This window comes from Hemitrygon akajei, chromosome 9 (assembly GCF_048418815.1).
Source record: "Hemitrygon akajei chromosome 9, sHemAka1.3, whole genome shotgun sequence".
Taxonomy (NCBI): domain Eukaryota; kingdom Metazoa; phylum Chordata; class Chondrichthyes; order Myliobatiformes; family Dasyatidae; genus Hemitrygon; species Hemitrygon akajei.
Genome location: NC_133132.1, coordinates 37,246,041 through 37,265,272, shown reverse-complemented (window position 1 = coordinate 37,265,272; position 19,232 = coordinate 37,246,041). Strand labels below are relative to the sequence as shown.

The window sequence follows — 19,232 nt, the reverse complement described above, 5'->3', positions numbered from 1 at the left end:
CTCATTGCACCTGAGCATATGACAATAAAGTTCAAGTTTCTTGTCATCAGACTACATATATATACCACCAAACAAAACAGTGTTCCTCCAGACCATGGTACACCCACAAAACATATATCATAAACAGCACATACAACAAAATAATACCACAAATAAGTTAATAAAATTCAAAATGTGCACAGCACAGGTAAACAGTAAACAACTCCTAGTGACAAGAGCTGATGGCAGGGTCGTCAACTTTAACTTGACTTTCACCTGGTGTTCAGAGACTTCCCCGATCCTTAACTTCATTTACCCTCATTTATGATTAACAGATTCCTTCTGCATAGAAAAATCGTGCATGGATATTTTCCTGTCTACTTTCATAACCTTTCAACTAGATCTGTGAAATATGATCAGCTCTTTAAAAATATTTGCTAAATCTTTCTGATGAGCTGAAAGTATTGAAGGTGTGCAATTAGTTTACAATAAATTTGTGAAGCTACTTTCTAACAGCTGACTGGATTACTTCCTCATGCCTCTCACCTTGTATAAAAATCATTATTAGCCAAAGGGGGCATCTTTGTCCTACCTTTCCAGTCCTGATGAAGGGTCTTGCCCCAAAATATCAACTGTTTCTTCACTTCCATACCTACTTCCTGACCTGCTGAGATCCTGCAGCATTTTATGTGTATTAGTCTAGATTTCTAGCATCTGATAATCTCTTTTGCTGAAAAGCTAAATATTTCAGTTTGGGCAGTTTCTGTTGTGTGTTTAATATCTCAGTAATATTGCAAATATACTGTATGATTAAGCATTCTTCATTTGTTTAAATAATTCACTGTGGGTTATATGGAAGCGTCCTAGAATGGCATACATCATTATGCCACCATTTGCTATGTGCGCACCTTGCTAAGGTAAAACATGAAGCGTACACATTGTCACAGTCTTGCTGTGTTTTTCTTTTGATTACTTTTATGTTTTGGAGTTACAGTCTCCAACTTTGGAGTTCAAGAACATTTTGGAAAACTCTACTTTTGGTAACTGCAATATATTTTCTTCCTCCAAAGACTTGGATTGGAACTCATCTGGGCCTGGGGATTTAACAGCTTTAGTATCATTTTTTCTTCCTTATTGATATACTGCTTCCGATGTTTTTAGTCTCCTTCCCTATTTGATGTTATCAGAGCTAATTATCTCTTCTTTTACCGTAAGTATCAACATAAACTTTCAACATCCCTTCCTTCTTTCCTTTCATTCAGGGTCTAAAGCACAAAAGTATATTTATTATCAAAGTATGTATACAGTATGTAGACTTGAGATTCATATTCTTGCAGGCAGTCACCAGACAGAGAAACACCACAAAATCCATTTAAACCCCATGCAACAAAACCATCAGATGTGCAAAAGAAAGAACAAATCGTGCAAACAGCAAAAAGTGAACAAGTAACATACAAAACATTAAGCATCAAAATGTAAAGGTCCCCAAAGTGTCCATAGCCACTCTCCTCTCCTATCAGTTTCCTTCTTCCTCAGTCCTTTACCTCTATCCCCGTGCAGCTTAATGCTTCAGACCCCTTCCCCACATACCTACCTCACCCCCCTCATCTGGTCTCACCTATCAGCTGACAGCTTGTTCTCCTCTCTCTCCCCCCCACCTTCTTATTTTGGCATCTGCCTCTTCCTTTCCAGTCCTGATGAAGGGTCTCGGCCCGAAACGTCGACTGTTCACTCATTTCCATAGATGCTGCCTGACCTGCAGAGTTCCTCCAGCATTTTGTGTGTCTTGCTGTGGACGTCCAGCATCTGCAGAATCTTTTGTGTAACTGAACACAGGAGCAGGGAGGTTATACTCCAACTTTATGAAAGTTTAATCAGATGTCAGGTGGAATACTACGTGTAATTGAGGTCACCTAGGAAGAATATGATACAGGTGGAAAATGTACAGAGGAGATTCACTTGGATGGTGCCAGGAGGGACTGGAGAGGCTGGGTCTGTTCTCTCTGGAGTGGAGAAGGTTAAGAGGGGACACGATTAAATTATATAAAACCATGAGTGGTGAATAGAAACCTTTCCCAATACCAGATGCATATAAAAGAAAAGGACTTAGCTTTAGGGAAAGTGGTAACAGATTTAATGGGAATCTGAAGCTGACCACCATTTTCACCCAGAGAACATGTGAGTGGGAGTGGAAAAAGGTAGATTTGGCTGGACAAGTACATGAATCAACTGAACAGTTAGGCCAGGGGCTGGAAGATGGGATAAATGTGCAAAGACACACATTCGTTAGCATGGATAGGATGGGCCAAATGGTTAATTTCCATGATGTTTGATTCCAAGGCTTTATATATAACATGCTCCAACATTGTGAAGTTGGATTGGCACTTCATATTTCCCCATTGTTGCTGTGAACTGCGTAGTCCATAAAAGAGTGTTATGTCAAACTAATTTGGTAGGGTGATGGGAACTGGAGTGATAGATCTGAGGATAGTGCAGTTGGTTTACCAACAGAAACAGTATGTCATGAGCCACCTAGCAAGGACAGGCTGATGATCAGGGATGAGTTGTACAGTAAGAGGGGGATAAAGTCGAAAAGGGTGATGAATATAGGAGTAATGATGTTATATTGAAATGTGTGCTGTTCACTGAATAAAGTAGATTATCTTGTAGCACATTTACAGATTGGCATGTATGACATTGAGGGCATCACCATATCATAGCTGAAAGATGATTATAACTGGAGAAATATTGTATAGAAATGACAGGCAGGAAGGCAGAGGGGGTGGCATGGCTCTGTTGATAAAAATTGAAATCAAATCATAGAAAGAGCTCACATAGGATTGGAAGGTGCAGAATCATTTTGGGTCAAGCTAAGGCACTGCAAAGGTGAAAAGATTCTGGTGGGAGTAAATATGTGGTTTACAAATTACAACTGGAGATAGAAAATGCATGTCAAAAGGTCAATATTACAATCACCATGGGGGATTTCAATACGCAGGTAGATTGGGAAAATTAGGTTGCTGATGGATCCTAAGAAGGGGAATTTATAGAGTTCCCACAAGATGGCTTTTTAGAGCAGCTCATGATAAAGCCCACTAGGGGATCAGCTAATCTGGATTGGGTGTTGTTCAACAAACTAGAATTGATTAGAGAATTTAAGGTAAAGTAACTATGAGGAGTCAGTGATCATGGAAAAAGTTTGAAAAACTTCCAATATTTTTCAAGATTCAGACAAGTCCAAAACATATGAATTAATGAAGCTTCTCCATTATTACATCAGTCACGGTAGGGAGATTTATCCGAGTAAAAACGAGATAGCTTATCCTTAGTCATATGAGCTCTATGTACCACCTTAAATTGTATGAGCGAATGACGAGCACATAGCGATGAAGTATTAAACAGTTTAAAAATTTCATTCCAAGTTTCCTCAGATATTGATGTCTTTAAATCCTGTTCCCAGAGATTCTTAATTTTGTCTGAAGGAACATTCCTTGTCTCCAGTAACATACCATAAATCTTACATATTGAACCATTATGAAAAGGTGTCAAACTAAAAATTATGTCTACTTTTTCCTTACTTTTTAAAGTCAATTTTAAGCCTAACCCTCTGACGGCCCTATTTGGTATTGTTGCAGGACAAGATATTAAGTTGAAGGCATCTGATTTACATATTTTGGCCTTTAGCTCTCTTATAGTTGAGAGGATGCTTTTGTTTAAATGGAGAGATATTCTTCTTCCTACTCATGCTCAATGGTTATGTGACATTATGTCATACTTAGATTTAGAGAAGATTCATTGTTCAATTTCTGAATCCCATCAAGACTTTCAAACATTGTGGGGACCTTTTCTGAGTTATTTTCAAAACCTTCAATTCATTGTTTAAACTCAGATGTTGGCTATTATTAATTTTTATTATGTAAGAAGGTATTTTACCTTGTTTTCTCCTTAATGAACAGCTTCGGTCTTGGTAGGGTTAGGTTCTTTTTTCTTTTGTAATAAATTAGTATAGGTCAATATAACTATTGATTGACTTGAATACAGGGTAATGTAATTGTTATTATGAACAGATATAATGTAACTGTTAGTTTTTAAAAATCTTTTTTGACCTTTTATTTACACTTTCTTGTACTCTGGATTCTTCTATTTAGAAACTAATAAAAATATTGGAAAAGGAGTCAGTGATCATAATGTGATAGAATTCTCCCTATAATTTGAGACGCAGAACTAAAGTCAGATGTATCAGTATTGCAGTGTGAGTAAAGGGAATTATAGAGAAATGAGAGAGGAGCTGGCCAGAAATGACCATTAGGAGGGATGGCAATGGAGCAGAAATGGCTGGAGTATTTGGGAGCAATTTGGAAAGTAGTGGATAGACACATCCTAAAGAAGAAGAAGTATTCTAAAGGCAAGATGATGCAATTGTGGTTGACAAGGAAAGTTAAAGCCAAAATAAAAGCCAATAAGAGGGCATTTAATAGAGAAAAACTTAATTGAGAAGTTAGAGGATTGGGAAGCTTTCAAAAACCAGCAGATGGCAACTAGAAAGTCATAAAGAAGGAAAAGATGGAATACGAAGTTAAGCTAGCCAATAATATTAAAGAGGACGCCAGAAGTTTCTTCAGATCTATGTAGTATAAAAGAGAGCTGAGAGTAAATATCAGACCACTAAAAAATGATGCTAGAGAGGTAGGAAATGGTGGAGAAACTGAATAAATATTTTGCATCTGTCCTCACTTTCAATTACATTTCTGTTGGAAGTTTGAGAGCGTCAGGGGGCAGAAGTGAGTGAAGTTGCCTTTATTAGGGAGAAGGTGCTTGAGAAACTGAACGGTCTGAGGGTACCTGAACAAGATGGTCTACATCCGAGGGTTCTGAAAGAGATGGTTAGAGAGATTATGGAGGTACTGATTTTTCAAGATTCAATGCCTTCTGGCATGGCTACGGAGGACAGGAAAATTGTAAATGTCACTCCATTATTCAAGAAAGGAGAGAGAAAAATAAAGGAAGTTATATGCCAGTTAGTCTGACCTCCACGGTTGGGAAGATGTTGGAGTCAATGATTAAGGATGTGGTTCCCAGGCGCATGATAAAAGAGACATGATAAACTTCAGCATGGTTTCCTGAAGGGGAAATCTTGCCTGACAAATCTGTCGGAATTCTTTGAAGAAGTAACAAGCAGGATAGACAAAGGAGAATTGGTGGATGTTGTGTACTTGGATTTTCAGAAAGCCTTTGCACTCATGAGTCTGCTTAACAAGTTAAGTACCTATAGTATTAATGGAAAAATAACATGGATAGAGCATTGGCTGATTAGTAGGAGGCATAGAGTGGAACTAAAGGCAGCCCTTACTAGTTGGCTATTGGTGACTGGTGGTATTCCATAAGGAATCTGTGTTGGGACCACTTCTTTTTAAATTATATGTCAGGTAGTGCTGAGGAAGAAGAGAGACTACAGAAAGACTTAAACAGATTTGGAGAATGGACAAAGAATGGGTCATGCACTTTGGTAGAAGAAATAAAAGCATAGTCTATTTTCTAATTGGAGAGAAAATTCAAAAACCTAAGATGCAGAGGGACTTGTGAGTACACGTGCAGGATTCCCTAAAAGTCAATTTAAAGATTGAGTTGGTGGAAAGAGGGCAATGTAATGTTGGCATTCATTTTGAGAGGACTAGGGTATAAAGGAAAGGATGTTAAGGCTATATAAAGCTTTGGTGGGGCCTCATGTAGAGTACTGTGAGTAATTTTGTGCCCCTTATTTAAAAAAAGGTTGCACTGACATTGGAGAGGGTTCAAAGGAGGTTCACAAAAGTTATTCCGAGATTGAAAGACTTATCATATCGTTTGATGGTTCTGGGCCTGCACTCACTGGAATTCAGAAAAATGAGGGGCAATCTTATTGAAACCTATTGAATGTTGAAAGGCTTTAATAGAGTGAATATGGAGAAGATGTTTCCTATGGTGAGGTGGTCTAAGACCAGAGGACACAGAATACATTCAGAACAGAGATGAGGAGGAATTTCTTCAGCCAGAGTGTGGTGAATCTGTGGAATTTGTTGCCACAGGCAGTTAAAGAGGCCAAGTCATTGGGTATACTTAAGGCAGACGTTGATAAATTGTTGATTAGTCAGGACATGAAGGGATATGGGGAGATTGGAGCTGAGAAGGAAATGGATCAGCCGTGGTGAAATGGTAGAGCAGACTCGATGGGTCCAATAACCTGATTCTGCTCCTGTATCTAATGGTCCTATGGTTTAAGGTGCATTTTCATCTGTTTGTGTGCGCTCATGTGTATGTTTGTTTCCAGATGTGCGTGTGAGTGTGTATGTCAACACACATGTGCAAGTGTGTGTGTGAGACTGAGTCCACGTGTTAATGCATTCACATGCATATGTCCAGTCTTTGTATTCAGTTTCCCTCCTTCAAAATATGCCAAAAACTTTCCCCGTTTTAATATTCTAGGAGCAACTACTTCAACCTCTTCCCAAAATTCATAGCAACACACACAAAATGCTGGAGGAACTCAGCAGATCAGGCAGCATCTATGGAAATAAATAAACAGCTGATGTTTCGGGCTGAGCCCATCCTTCAGATCTGCAAAGGAAGCGGGAAAACGCCGGAAGAACAAGGTGGGTGGAGGAGAAGAGCGTCAATCGAGAAGGTGATAAGCAAAGCCAGATGGGTGGGAAAGCCAGGGCTGGAGAAGAGGGCATCTGATAGGAGAGGAGAGTGGACCATGAGAGAAAAGGATGAAGGAGGGGTACCGGGGAAGGTGATAGACAAGTGAGAACAGGTAAGAGGCCAGAGTAGGGAATAGAAGAGGGAAGGTGGAGGGAACAATACTGGAAGGAGAATTCCATGAGGTTGGAGACTATCAAGGTGCAATATGAGGTGTTGCTCCTCCACTTTGAGAGTGGCCTCATTGTCTCAAAATAGGAGGCCGTTGACTGACAATCAGGGATAGGAATTGACATCGCTGTCCTCCGGGAAATTCGAATGGACTGGCGGTGCTCAACAATGTAAAGAGAGTCAAGGGACTAGAGAAGCTCTGGTGAAGTTGAGGTGGCTGGCATCAGTGTACACATGGAAGCTCTGAATGTGTATTACTGAGAGAGAGAGCAGATGAATGAGAATGGGGGTGAGGAGGGGGAGGCCATTGGAAGTCCTGGTATGGGTGCAAGTAAGTTCTGCAGGCAATTCCCTATTTCTGACTGATTCTACTCCACCCCAACCTGATGACTGTGAAAGTTTGCTTGAGATGAACTATACACTCAGTTAGTTAGTTGGAGCATTTTTGTCATTGCTGAGGACGACGAGATTGCAGTGCCACTCCATTCAATGCAAAACCGGAGAGTGGCAATTCAATTACTGATTACAAATAGCTCTAAAATGGGACATTGTTCAGTTATCCTGGGGGAGAAAGGTGTTTTTCGACCTGGATGTCCTTGCAGAGATGTTCCCGTATCTCCTGCTGGATAACAGGAGATTGAACAGGCGATTACTGGGGTGGGATGAGTCCGTCATGATGTTGCGAGTCTGCTGTAGACAGCATGAGCTGTTGATGGTTTCCATATTTGGTAGTTATGTTCTGGGCAGTTCTGGTCACTCGCAGAAGTGGTTTCTGGTTGATCTTGTTGCAGCTACTGTACCATACTGTCATTCAGTAGATCACTATGCTCTCAATTACACGTCAGTAAAGGTCTACCCATCTCAGTGATGCCAAAACTTGTAACCTTTTGTTATGTCAACTAGTGTGTAAGGATACACCATGCAGCCTTTCAGAACATAGAACAGTACAGGCCCTTTGGCCAATGATATTGTGTCGACCCTTAACCTACTCCAATATCAATCCAACCCTTCCCTCCTACAAATCTCTTTTTTAATCATCCATTTAGCTATTTAAGAGTGTCTTAGATGCCCCTAATGTATCTGCCTCCACCACCAACTTCTGACATCCCCTCTACACTTTCCTCTAATCAACTTAAAATCATGTCCTGTGGGGTAGCGTGCTAGTGTAACAATTCGTGTAACACTATTACAGCACCAGTGATCTGGGTTCAATTCCCATGGCTGTCAGAAAGGAATTCATACGTTCTTCCCGTGACTATGTGGGTTTCCTCTGGGTGTTCCAGTTTGCTTCCACATCCCAAAGTCATCTGAGGATGTATGTATGAGTGGGTTAATTGGTCAAATAGGTGTGATTAGGCAGCGTGGCTCGTTCAGCTGTAAGGGCCTGTAACCATGCTGAATTTCTAAATAAATAAATTAGCGATTTCCACCCTGTGAAAAACTTCTCTGGCTATCCACTCAATCTATGTCCCTTTTCATTGTACACACTCCTCAATCACACCACCTCTCACCCTTTCTCTGAAGAGAAAATCATTAGCTTGCTCATCCAGGTTGGAAACCAGTTTAATGATATTTAACATTGCTGATGTTTCTGTGTACACCAAATGCTATATCTAGTTTGGTATCTCTCACACTTGGCTGTAATTTCACTCGCTATATGAATGTTAATTTTTTTTCCTCGCAGATGGAATTGATTTTTCACTTGGAAACCTGGTGATAATGTGGCTAACAGGCTAATTTGCCCAAAAAGGTGATAGTTCTCATTTGTCCTTCAAAGTTCAAAGTAAATTTATTATCAACGCACATATATGTCGCCATATACAACCCTGAGATTCATTTCAGACCATAAGCCATAGGAGCAGAATTAAGCTATTTGGCCCATTGAGTCTGCTCTGCCATTCATTCATGGCTGAACTTTTTTTCTCCTCATCAGCCCCACTTCTCCCCGTAACCTTTGAAGCCATGTCCAATCAAGAATCTATCAAACTCTGACTTAAATACACCCAACAATCTGACCTCCACAGCTGCATGTGGCAACAGATTCCACAAATTCACCACCCTCTGGCTAAAGAATTTTTTTTGCATCTCTGTTTTAAATGGACACCTCCTCTCTATCCTGAGGCTGTGCTCTCCTGTCCTATACTCCCCCACCATGAAAAAAAAATTTCCACATCTGCTCTGTCTAGACCTTTCAAAATTTGAAAGGTTTTAATGAGTTCCCCCCTCATTCTTCTAAATTCCAGTCAGTACAGACCAGAGCTATCAAATGTTCCTCGTGTAATAACACTTTCATTCCTGTAATCATCCTTGTACACCTCCTCAGAGCCCTTCCAATACCAGCACATCTTTTCTTGGATGAGGAGCCAAAAATTATTCACAATACTCAAGGTGAGGCTTCACCAGTGCCTGATAAAGCCTCAGCATCACATCCCTACTCCTATATTCTAGGCCTCTTCAAATGAATGCCTTCCTCACCATCGACTCTACCTGCAAGTTAACCTTTAGGGTGTTCTGCACAAGGGCTCCCAAGTCCCTCTGCATCTCAGATTTTTGGATTTTCTACCTGTTTAGAAAATAGTCTGCACATTTATTTCTATGACCAGGATGCATGTCCATGCATTTTCCAACATAGTCTTTCATTTGCCACTCTCTTGCCCATGGCCCATTGCAATTTGCCAATCACAACATTAAATCAATGGCAGATGCAATCTCAATGGCTCTTCACAAGGCCTTAGGCCACCTGGACAATGCAAGCACCTATGTCAGGATTCTGTTCATTAACTATAGCTCAGCATTTAACACCATCATTCCCACAATCCTGATTGATAAGTTACAGAACCTGGGCCTCTGTACCTCCCTCTGCAATTGGATCCTCGACTTCCTAACCGGAAGACCAGTCTGTGTGGATTGGTGATAATACCTCCTCCTCACTGATGATCAACACTGGCGCACCTCAGGGGTGTGTGCTTAGTCCACTGCTCTACTCTCTCTATACCCATGACTGTGTGGCTAGGCATAGCTCAAATATCATCTATAAATTTGCTGATGATGCAAACTTTGTTGGTAGAATCTCAGATGAAGATGAGGGGGCATACAGGAGGAAGATAAACCAACTAGAGAAGTGGTGTGACAGCAACAACCTAGCACTCAATGTTAGTAAGAGGAAAGAGCTTATTGCGGACTTCAGGAAGGGTAAGACAAAGGAACACATACCAATCCTCATAGAGGGACCAGAAATGGAGAGAGTGAGCAGTTTTAAGTTCCTGGGTATTAAGATCTCTGAGAATCTAACATGGTCTCAACATATTGATGCAGCTATAAAGAAAGCAAGACAGTGACTATACTTCATTAGGAGTCTGAAGACATTTTTGGTCTCCAGGGTTAAGGAAGGACATCCTGGCTGTAGAGTAAGTGCAGTGTAGATTCACAAGGTTAATTCCTGGGATGTCCGAACTGTCTTACACAGAGAGGTTAGAGAGACTGGGCTTGTACACGCTGGAATTAAGGAGATTGAGAGGGGATCTGATTGCAACATATAAGATTATTAAGGGATTGGACAAGATAGAGGCAGGAAATATGTTCCAGATGCTGGGAGAGTCCAATACCAGAGGGCATGGTTTGAGAATAAGGGGTAGGTCATTTAGGACAGAGTTAAGGAAAAACTTCTTCTCCCAGAGAGTTGTGGGGGTCTGGAATGTACTGCCTCGGAAGGCAGTGGAGGCCAATTCTCTGGATGCTTTTAAGAAGGAGCTAGATAGGTATTTATGGATAGGGGAATCAAGGGATATGGGGATAAGGCAGGAACCGGGTATTGATAGTAGATGATCAGCCATGATCTCAAAATGGCGGTGCAGGCTCGAAGGGCCGAATGGTCTACTTCTGCACCTATTGTCTATTGTCTTAAAGAGTTCAGTGACATTTGCAATGTTCCAGTCCTCTGGCACCATGCCAGAAACCAAAGATTTTTGAAAGATCATTACTAATGCCTCCACTATCTCTTCTGCTACCTCTTTCAGAACCTTAGGCAGCAGTTCATCTACTCTGGGTGACTTTTGTACCCTTTTGTCTTTCAGCTTTTTGAACACCTTCTCTCTTGTTATTGTAATTGTACTGACTTCTTTCTTCCCTCATGCCCTTCAACATCTGGCACACTGCTAGTATCTTCCACAGTGAAGACTGATGCAAAATACTCATTTAGTTTATCTACCATTTCCTTGGCCCCCGTTATTATTTCTTTGGCCTCATTTTCTAGTATTTCTATATCTATTCTCAACTCTCTTTTAATTTTTACATACTTGAAAAAGCTTTTACCATCCACTTTGATATTGTTTGCTAGCTTGCTTTCGTATTTCACCTTTTCCCTCCTAATAATTTTTCCAGTTGCTTTTTGGAGGGTTTTAAAAAGCTTCCCAATCTTCTGTCTTCCCACTAACGTTTGCTTTGTTGTATGCCCTCTCTTTGACTTTTCATTTCCTTTGACTTCCCTTGTCAGCCACAGTTGTACTATTTTGCTTTTTGAGTATTTCTTGTTTTTGGAAAACATCTATCCTGCACCTTCCTCATTTTTCCCAGAAACTCACACTATTCCTCCTCTGCTGTCATCCCTGCTGGCATCACCTTCCAATTTACTTTGGCCAATCCTCTCTCAAACCACTGCAATTGCCTTTACTCCATTGAAATATAGTAACACCAGACCTTACTTTCTTCCTATCAAATTTCAAGTTGAACTCAGTCATATCGTGATCATTGTCTCCTAAAGGTTCTTTTACCTTAAGCTCCCTAATCACCTACAGTTCATTATGTAACACCCAATCCAGTATAGCTGCTCCCCTAGTAGACTCAAATGACAAACTGCTCTAAAAAGACATCTTATAGGCATTCAACAAACTTACTCTCTTGAGATCCATTGCCAACCTAATTTTCTCATTGAAATCTCCCATGACTATCATAACATTGCTCTTTTCTATTTCCTGTTGTAATCTGTGGTCCACCTCCCAGCTACTGTTGCAAAGCCTGTATATAACCGCCATTAGGGTCCTTTTACTCTTGCAGTTTCCTAACTCAACCCACAGGAATTCAACATCTTCCGATCCTATGTCACATCTTTCTACTGATTAGATGCCATTCTCTACCAGATGAGCCATGCCAGCCTCTCTGCCTACCTTCCTATCCCTCTGATGCAATGTGAAACCTTGGACATTCAGCTCCCAACTCCAACCATCCTTCAGCCACGATTCAGTGATGGCCACAACATAGTACCTGACTATCTGCAATAGTGCAACAAGATCATCCACCTCATTTCTTAGACTCTGTGCATTTTCTTGCAGGCATTCACAGTAAATACAAGAAACACAATAGAATCCATAACCAACAATATGAAAAAATAACAAATGTGCAAATACAAAAAGTAAATAAGTAATTAAATAAAAAGTAATGAATACCAAGAACATGAGATGTAGAATCCATGGCAGTGAGTCCATAGGTTGTGGGAACAGTTCAGTGATGGGGTAAGTGAAATTGAGTGAAGCTATCCCCTCTGGTTCAAGAGCCTGATGGTTGAGGGGTAGTAACTGTTACTGAGCCAGGTGGTGTGGGTCTTGAGGCTCCTGTACCTTCTTTCAGATGACAGCAGCAAGATGAGGACATGACTAGGGTGTTGTGGGCCCGTAATGATGGATGCTGATTTTCCGTGACAATGCTCCATGTGTGGTGGAGAGACTGTGATAGACTGGGCCATGTCCACTTCTTTTTGTAGGTAATATAGCATCTGTGGAATATCTGGGCTGACAGTTTTATATAATTCTTTTCTGACATCCTTGTGGCAATGATGTCACATTAATTAATCACTGAGAATGAGAATCATAAAGGGAGAGCCTACATGTTGATAGCAGCTGCCAGCTCAAAAGCAAAGCCCAAGGTGATCAATAACATCCTGTTGAGATAACAGTATCTGTTCAGAATGCTAACAAATATCCAGAGTGGTTGCAATGTGGGTATATGCAGTTAGAATTAGGATGTCAGTTATATACTCAGTGGCTACTTTATTAGTTACCTCCTGTACCTAATAAAGTGGTCAGTGAGTGTATGTTCATGGTCTTCTGCTGCTGTAGCCCATCCACTTCAAGGTTTAACGTATTGTGCATTCTTCTGCACACCTTAACATCTTGTACAACTCTATCAAGTCACCACTCATCCTCCTAGCTCACTCAACCTATTCCTCATAAGACATGCTCTTCAATCCAGGTAGCATCTTGGTAAATCACCTCAGCAGCACCCATATCCTTCCTAAATGAGGCAACCAGAACTGAACACAAAGTTCTTTGAAAATAAATTTGCTTTGTACATATATGTCATTCAATACTACCCTGAGATTTGTTTTTTTTTTAGTGGGCACTCAGAGTAATTATGAAGAAACACAATAGAACCAATGAAAAATTGCACTCAAAAAAGACAAACCAGTGTTCAAAAGACACCAAATACAAAATTATTTAAAAAAAAAACAAAATAATTATACTACATAAATAAGAAATAAGTTTCAAGAACATGAGATGAAGAGCCCTTGAAAGTGAATCCATAGGTTATGGGAACAGTTCAGTGATGGGACAAGTGAAGTTGAGTGAATTTAACTCCTCTGGTCCAAGAGCCTGATGCGTGAAGTGTAATAACTGCTCCTGAACCTGGTGGCGTGGGACCTAAGGCTCCTGTACCTCTTTCCTGATGGCAGCAGCAAGTAGAGAGCATGGTCTGAATGATGGACACTGCTTTTCTGTGACAACATTCCTTGTAGGTGTACTCAGTGTCGGGTAGGTGTTTACCTATGATAGGTAAACAATATTGCGATTTAGCCAGGGTTTTATAGAGTCGTAACATTACCCCACAGCTCTTTAACTCAATCCTCTGACTAATGAAGACCCATGCACCATACACTTTCTTAACCACCCTATCTATGTTTATCTGGTTGATCGAACTCTTTAATTTAAGGATGTTTTTGAAATCCTGTAATCTTCCTGTCCATTGAGAGGCATCCACTCATAGAAACTCTCACTACAGCTTCTTCTTTTCCCCTTTCTCCACAGCTTTTACTGTAAGTTCCAAACTTCCTTCAAAACCATTTTAGTGATGTTCTTGTTAAAAGAATTCCCTGTTTTAAATGTCAATGCCTTAGGCATTCATGTCAAAAACTTACTATGATCAAATTTTAGCTATCTGAAAGATGCCAAGTCCGCTAATTTGGATCGAACTTTCATTTTATTTCTTTTGGTTGCAAAAACACGAGAAAGATAATCTAGATAGTGATTTGGTCACTTGGGTATCATAATGAATAAACGTGTGTGTCAATCATGTTTGCCTGACAATTGTGACTAGTAAGTGACAGAAACAATTACTTTGCTTTTCTGATTTATTCCATAAGAATCCTCAACATTTCAGGTTCAGATCTATTTATCACATGTACATCAAAATATAGGTTTCATACATAGTGCAATGTTATCATTTGTTTTAACAACCAGCACATCCCAGTCCCGTTGACCTACACAAGGACCAAAGCCCTCCCATTCTCACTTAAAAGAAGATCTATAGATCCCAAATGCACCCCAAACATCAAGTGTTCATCTACACCAATCCTATTTTCCAGCTTATGAATTCAATTGCTTGTGCAATATTCCTCCAGTGTTGTTAGCATCTCTTCACAATTAAAATGTTCCATTCAAGCTGGTGGCTCTCCTCTGCATCCTTTCCAGTGCTATCAGATCCTTCCTACAGCGTGACGACTAGAACTCTGCACACATTCATTTGCGGCCTAACTAATGTTTTACTAGCTTGTGCTATAACTTCCCTCCTCATACATTCTAAACCCTGCCTCTTGTGTGGCTTCTTAACTGATTTATCAATTGCAGGCTGAATTGAGATGCCGGGGTCTTGGCCCAAGAGCATACCGAGGCAATTGAACCTGATGTTCGGACATCAACTTAGGCACCGGGCCCAAGGCAAGGCCAGGGTGTTGGGGCCTGAGGCAAGCGATGGACCAGTTCAACTCACTGCTCCATGGCTCGGCTCTGCGCTCAACTATGGTGAACAGCGGACTTCAGTCCAGAACACTATTTGCATGCGGTTACTCTTTGCACGATGTGTTTCTTTTTCTCTCTGCACACTGGGTGCTCAACCATCTTTTTTTGTGTGAGATCTTTTGAGTTTCTTTGTTTCGTGGCTGCCTGTTAGGAGATGAATTACAAGCATATACATAATTTGAACTTGGAATCGCTGTCTGCAGGGATGACTGAAATTGTACACTAAATTACCTGTTTCCTTATACTCTGTGTCTGTGTCCTCACCAAATCCAACCATCTGACAATTAGATTAAGTTCCTTTTGTCTTTGCTTTTCCATCTTACCAGCACATCAGTATCATTATATCACCAAAGACTGCCTTCCTCACTATCATCAATGTCATCGATTTCCAATTCCGTGCCAAACTGTCACATGACTAGTTAGAATGCTCTCTGTTGGACATCTGTAGAAACTTGTGAGTGGCTTTGGTACCAGTGAAATATACCTACTGCTGTGGATTATTTCTAATTGCATTAATATGTTGGGTCCGGGACAGATTTTCAGAAATATTTACACCCAGGAACTTGAAACTGCTCACCGTTTCCACTGCTGATCCCTCGATGATGACTGGTGTGTGTTTCCTTGACTATAGGTGTAGCTGCATTATATTCACAAAGATATTTCCTCAGGTGACTTGGAGAGAATTAAGTTGGTTTTGGACTAAACTCTGTGACACTGATGAGTCAGGAGTTTGACAGTCTTCAAATTTCAAAGTTGAAAATGAATTTATTTTCTAAGTACGTACATGTCACCATATACCAATCACCCTGATATTCATTTTTTGCAGGCATTCACAGACAAATAAATACAATAAGATCAATGAAAACTTCACTCAAATAATGACTGACAAAAAAAATAACCACACAGCTGATGTAACCTTTTGCTATGTGGCATTTTCTCACTGATTTGCCACACAAAACAACAAATTGTATGACATATGTCAGTGATAATAAACCTGATTGTGATTCTGTTGAAAATCAATGTTAAAATCCCAAGGTCCTGATCAGCACCTCCACCCACAAACCCACCCCTCCACACCCCCCCCAATCACCACTTCTCTATCAGTTCCCATCAGTCACCTTATGTACAGACACCCTTGTGCCTCGCATTGCCTTATGGACATACAATCAATCCATGTGTATAGGCTATCCTATATATTTATATTTATTGTGTTCCTTATTATTGTGTTCTTTATCTTATTGAGTGTTCTTTTTGTGCTGCATCAGATCTGGAATAACAATTATTTGATTCTCCTTTACACCTGTGTACAGGAAATGACATTAAACAATCCCGAATCTTGAAAATTGCAAGTTTATACCGAATGTTTCGATTCTCAAAGGAGTTTCAATTCACTCATCATTTAATCACTCAGGTATTAGCAGGTAAGGTTTTGATTATTTGTTTCAACATTTCATGAATTAAGGAATGAAGTAAAAGGCAATGAAATGCCTTAAGACTTTTTCAGTCAATTTACACAATCAATAATGTATGCAGTCAACTTTCTTAAATCAGGGCACCGCGGTTAGCGCAATGCTATTATAGCTTGGGATGTCAGAATTCGGAGTTCAATTCTGGTTAGTAGGTTAATTAGTTGTTGTAAACTGTCTTGTGATTAGGCTAGGATTAAACTGGTTGGTTGATGGGCAGCGGGGGTCAGTGAGCGGGAAGGAACTGTTCTGTGCTGTATCTCTGAATAAAATAGCTCCTGTAGCCAGTGTGGCTTCTAAAAAATCTCCTTGGTTCACTGAACTTCACTGGCAATGCCAGCATTTATTGCCCATCTGTCACTGAGGAGGTGATAAAATATTAGCCATATTGTTCCATTAAATCTTTTCTCTTAGAGCACATTTGAGGATCATCCATTTTTGCACAGCTATTGCTCTAATATGTAAAACAAAGCCATTTGAGTGTCAAATTAAGACTTCAACAATTCCATTAAATACAGCTTAACAGCTTGAAAAGCGTAAGTGACATTCTAATTGTGCATTTCATTTGATGATTCTATTTTAATAGAGTCATGAATAAAGATTTTAAGTGTCACTGTATCATACTTTATAAAGGCATTAATGATTCCTGTGTACCTAGGTCTCGGAGGAAATCTTTTGCGAATGTTCTAATATTTTTGTCTGACTTGAATGAGGTTATTCAACTGCTCAGTGATCAACTGAGAAGACATGGTGGCAGTCAGAGAGCGGAATAACTTATTTATTTTCCAAGACATAGCTGGAAAAAAAAAAAATCAGCGAGCAACACTTTGGTACCCTCTCTAGTTTGGTTGTGTGCTGTTTTTCAGAGTCAGATTTATTATCATTGACATTGGTTAAGAAATTTGTTGCTTTGTGGTGGCAGTCAAGTGCAGTACAAAATAATTTTGTGTATATATACATTAATGCAAAAAAAGGAGAGCAAAAATAGTGAGGCGGTGTTCACGAGTTTATGATCCATTCGGAAATCTGCTGGCTGAGGGGAAGAAGCTCTCCTAAGATGCGGAACATGGGGTCTTCACACACAGTGTAGAATCCCACAGCACTGAGACAGGCTCTTTGACCCATGCTGTGTTAAACTATGTATTTATTTGCCTAGTCCCATTGACCTGCACCCAGACCATTACCCTCCATATCCCTCCCATCCATGTACCTATCCAAATCTCTCTTAAACGTTGAAAGTGAACTCGCATGCACCACTTGTCCTGGCAGCTCTTCACAATTGTACCACCCTCTGGATGAAGACGTTCCCTTTCATACCCCCTTAAATATTTCACCTTTCACCATTAACCCATGACCTCTGGTTCTAGCCTGTTGCAAGGATTATCCCCCCAATAATAATGACCGGTTAGGCACAAACAGGATCTGTATTTACTGACAAGTACTTTTACTGGCTCAGTTCACGAGCAGGTGAATTTGCACAGCTGAACACCTGGGTGCACACCCACCATGTTTCCCTGACGTTCCAGGAACAGTCAAAGAGGAGGAGAGATAATAACCTGGAAAAAGAGTCTACGGTGGCCAGCCGGTCCTCGTCCTGAAGGTTGGTCTTTGGAGAGTTGTCACTGCCTGTTCTCCCGACATCCTCAGTCATAAAGCACACCCACACCACTCACTCAAATCATTCAACAAATCAGACAGTTTTACCACCTCTCTAAGTCAAATACAATTAACCTGCCGCTTGCATCAACTTGTGCACTAAATTCTACAAAAACAAATACACACTCAGATTAGTCAACTGTAACATTCTCCTTACTAAGACCATAGGAGCAGCATTAGGCCACTCAGGCCATCAAGTCTACTCCACCATTCTCCTGCCTCTCCCCATAACTTCTGTCGTCTTTACTAATAAAGAAACTGTCGACCTCCGCCTTAAAAATAATATATTCCACAGCTGTGAGTGGCAATGAATTCCACAGATTATCACCCTCTAAAGAAATTCCTCCTCATCTGTGTTCTAAGGAGATGTCTCTCTATTCTGAGGTTGTGACCTCGGGTCCCAGAGTTACTTTTGGAAACATCCTCTCCACATCCAATCCATTTAGACTTTCCAATATTTGATAGGTTTTAATGAGATCCTCTCTCCCTCCCTCCCCTCTTTCCTTCTTTCCTTCCATCCCTCCCTCCCCTTCTTCCCTCTTTCCATCCTTTCCTTCCTTCCTTTATGTCCTTCCCTCTTTCCCTCATTTACTCCCTTCCCTTTCCCTCCTTCCTACCCTCTTTACCTCCTTTTTCATCTTACCCTCCTTCCCTCCCTCCCTCCTCCCAATGAGCTGCCCCACTCAGCAACCCACTGGTTTAATCCTAGCCTATTTACAGCTCAGTTTACGATGACCAATTAACCAGTAACTTGTACATCTTTAGACTGTGGGAGGAAAGTGGAGCACCTGGTGGAAACCCAAGCAGTCACAGGAAGAAGACAATAGACAATAGGTGCAGAAGTAGACCATTCGGCCCTTCAAGCCTGCACCACCATTTTGAGATCATGGCTGATCATCTACTATCAATACCCGGATCCTGCCTTGTCCCCATATCCCTTGATTCCCCTAAGGTACCAATAGAAGGTACCAATTCCTTACAGACAGCAGTGGTGGGGATTGAGTCCAGTCGCTGTCTTTGTAATAGTGATATTCTAACTGCTACACTACCATCTTGAATCTACGTTCATGGCTTAAGATAAATGTATCCAGGTTTGTTCATTACTCAAAACTAAGCTGTAAATAAGTTATGCCAATGTTGCAAAGCGATTGCTGTGGGATGCAGACAGGTTATATTTATGAATAAAAAGATGGCCACTGAGCCATAATGGATGAAT

At 40.6% G+C, this 19,232-nt stretch overlaps 1 long non-coding RNA gene across 1 annotated transcript in view; it reads left to right on the top strand.

The window, feature by feature from the left end:
• The window catches only part of LOC140733014 (uncharacterized), a 56,257-nt gene that overhangs the window by 12,604 nt on the left and 24,421 nt on the right, over window positions 1-19,232 (top strand). The window contains exon 2 of the long non-coding RNA XR_012100204.1: window positions 16,205-16,315. This is a non-coding gene — a long non-coding RNA (uncharacterized lncRNA). The remainder of the gene's footprint in view (window positions 1-16,204; window positions 16,316-19,232) is intronic.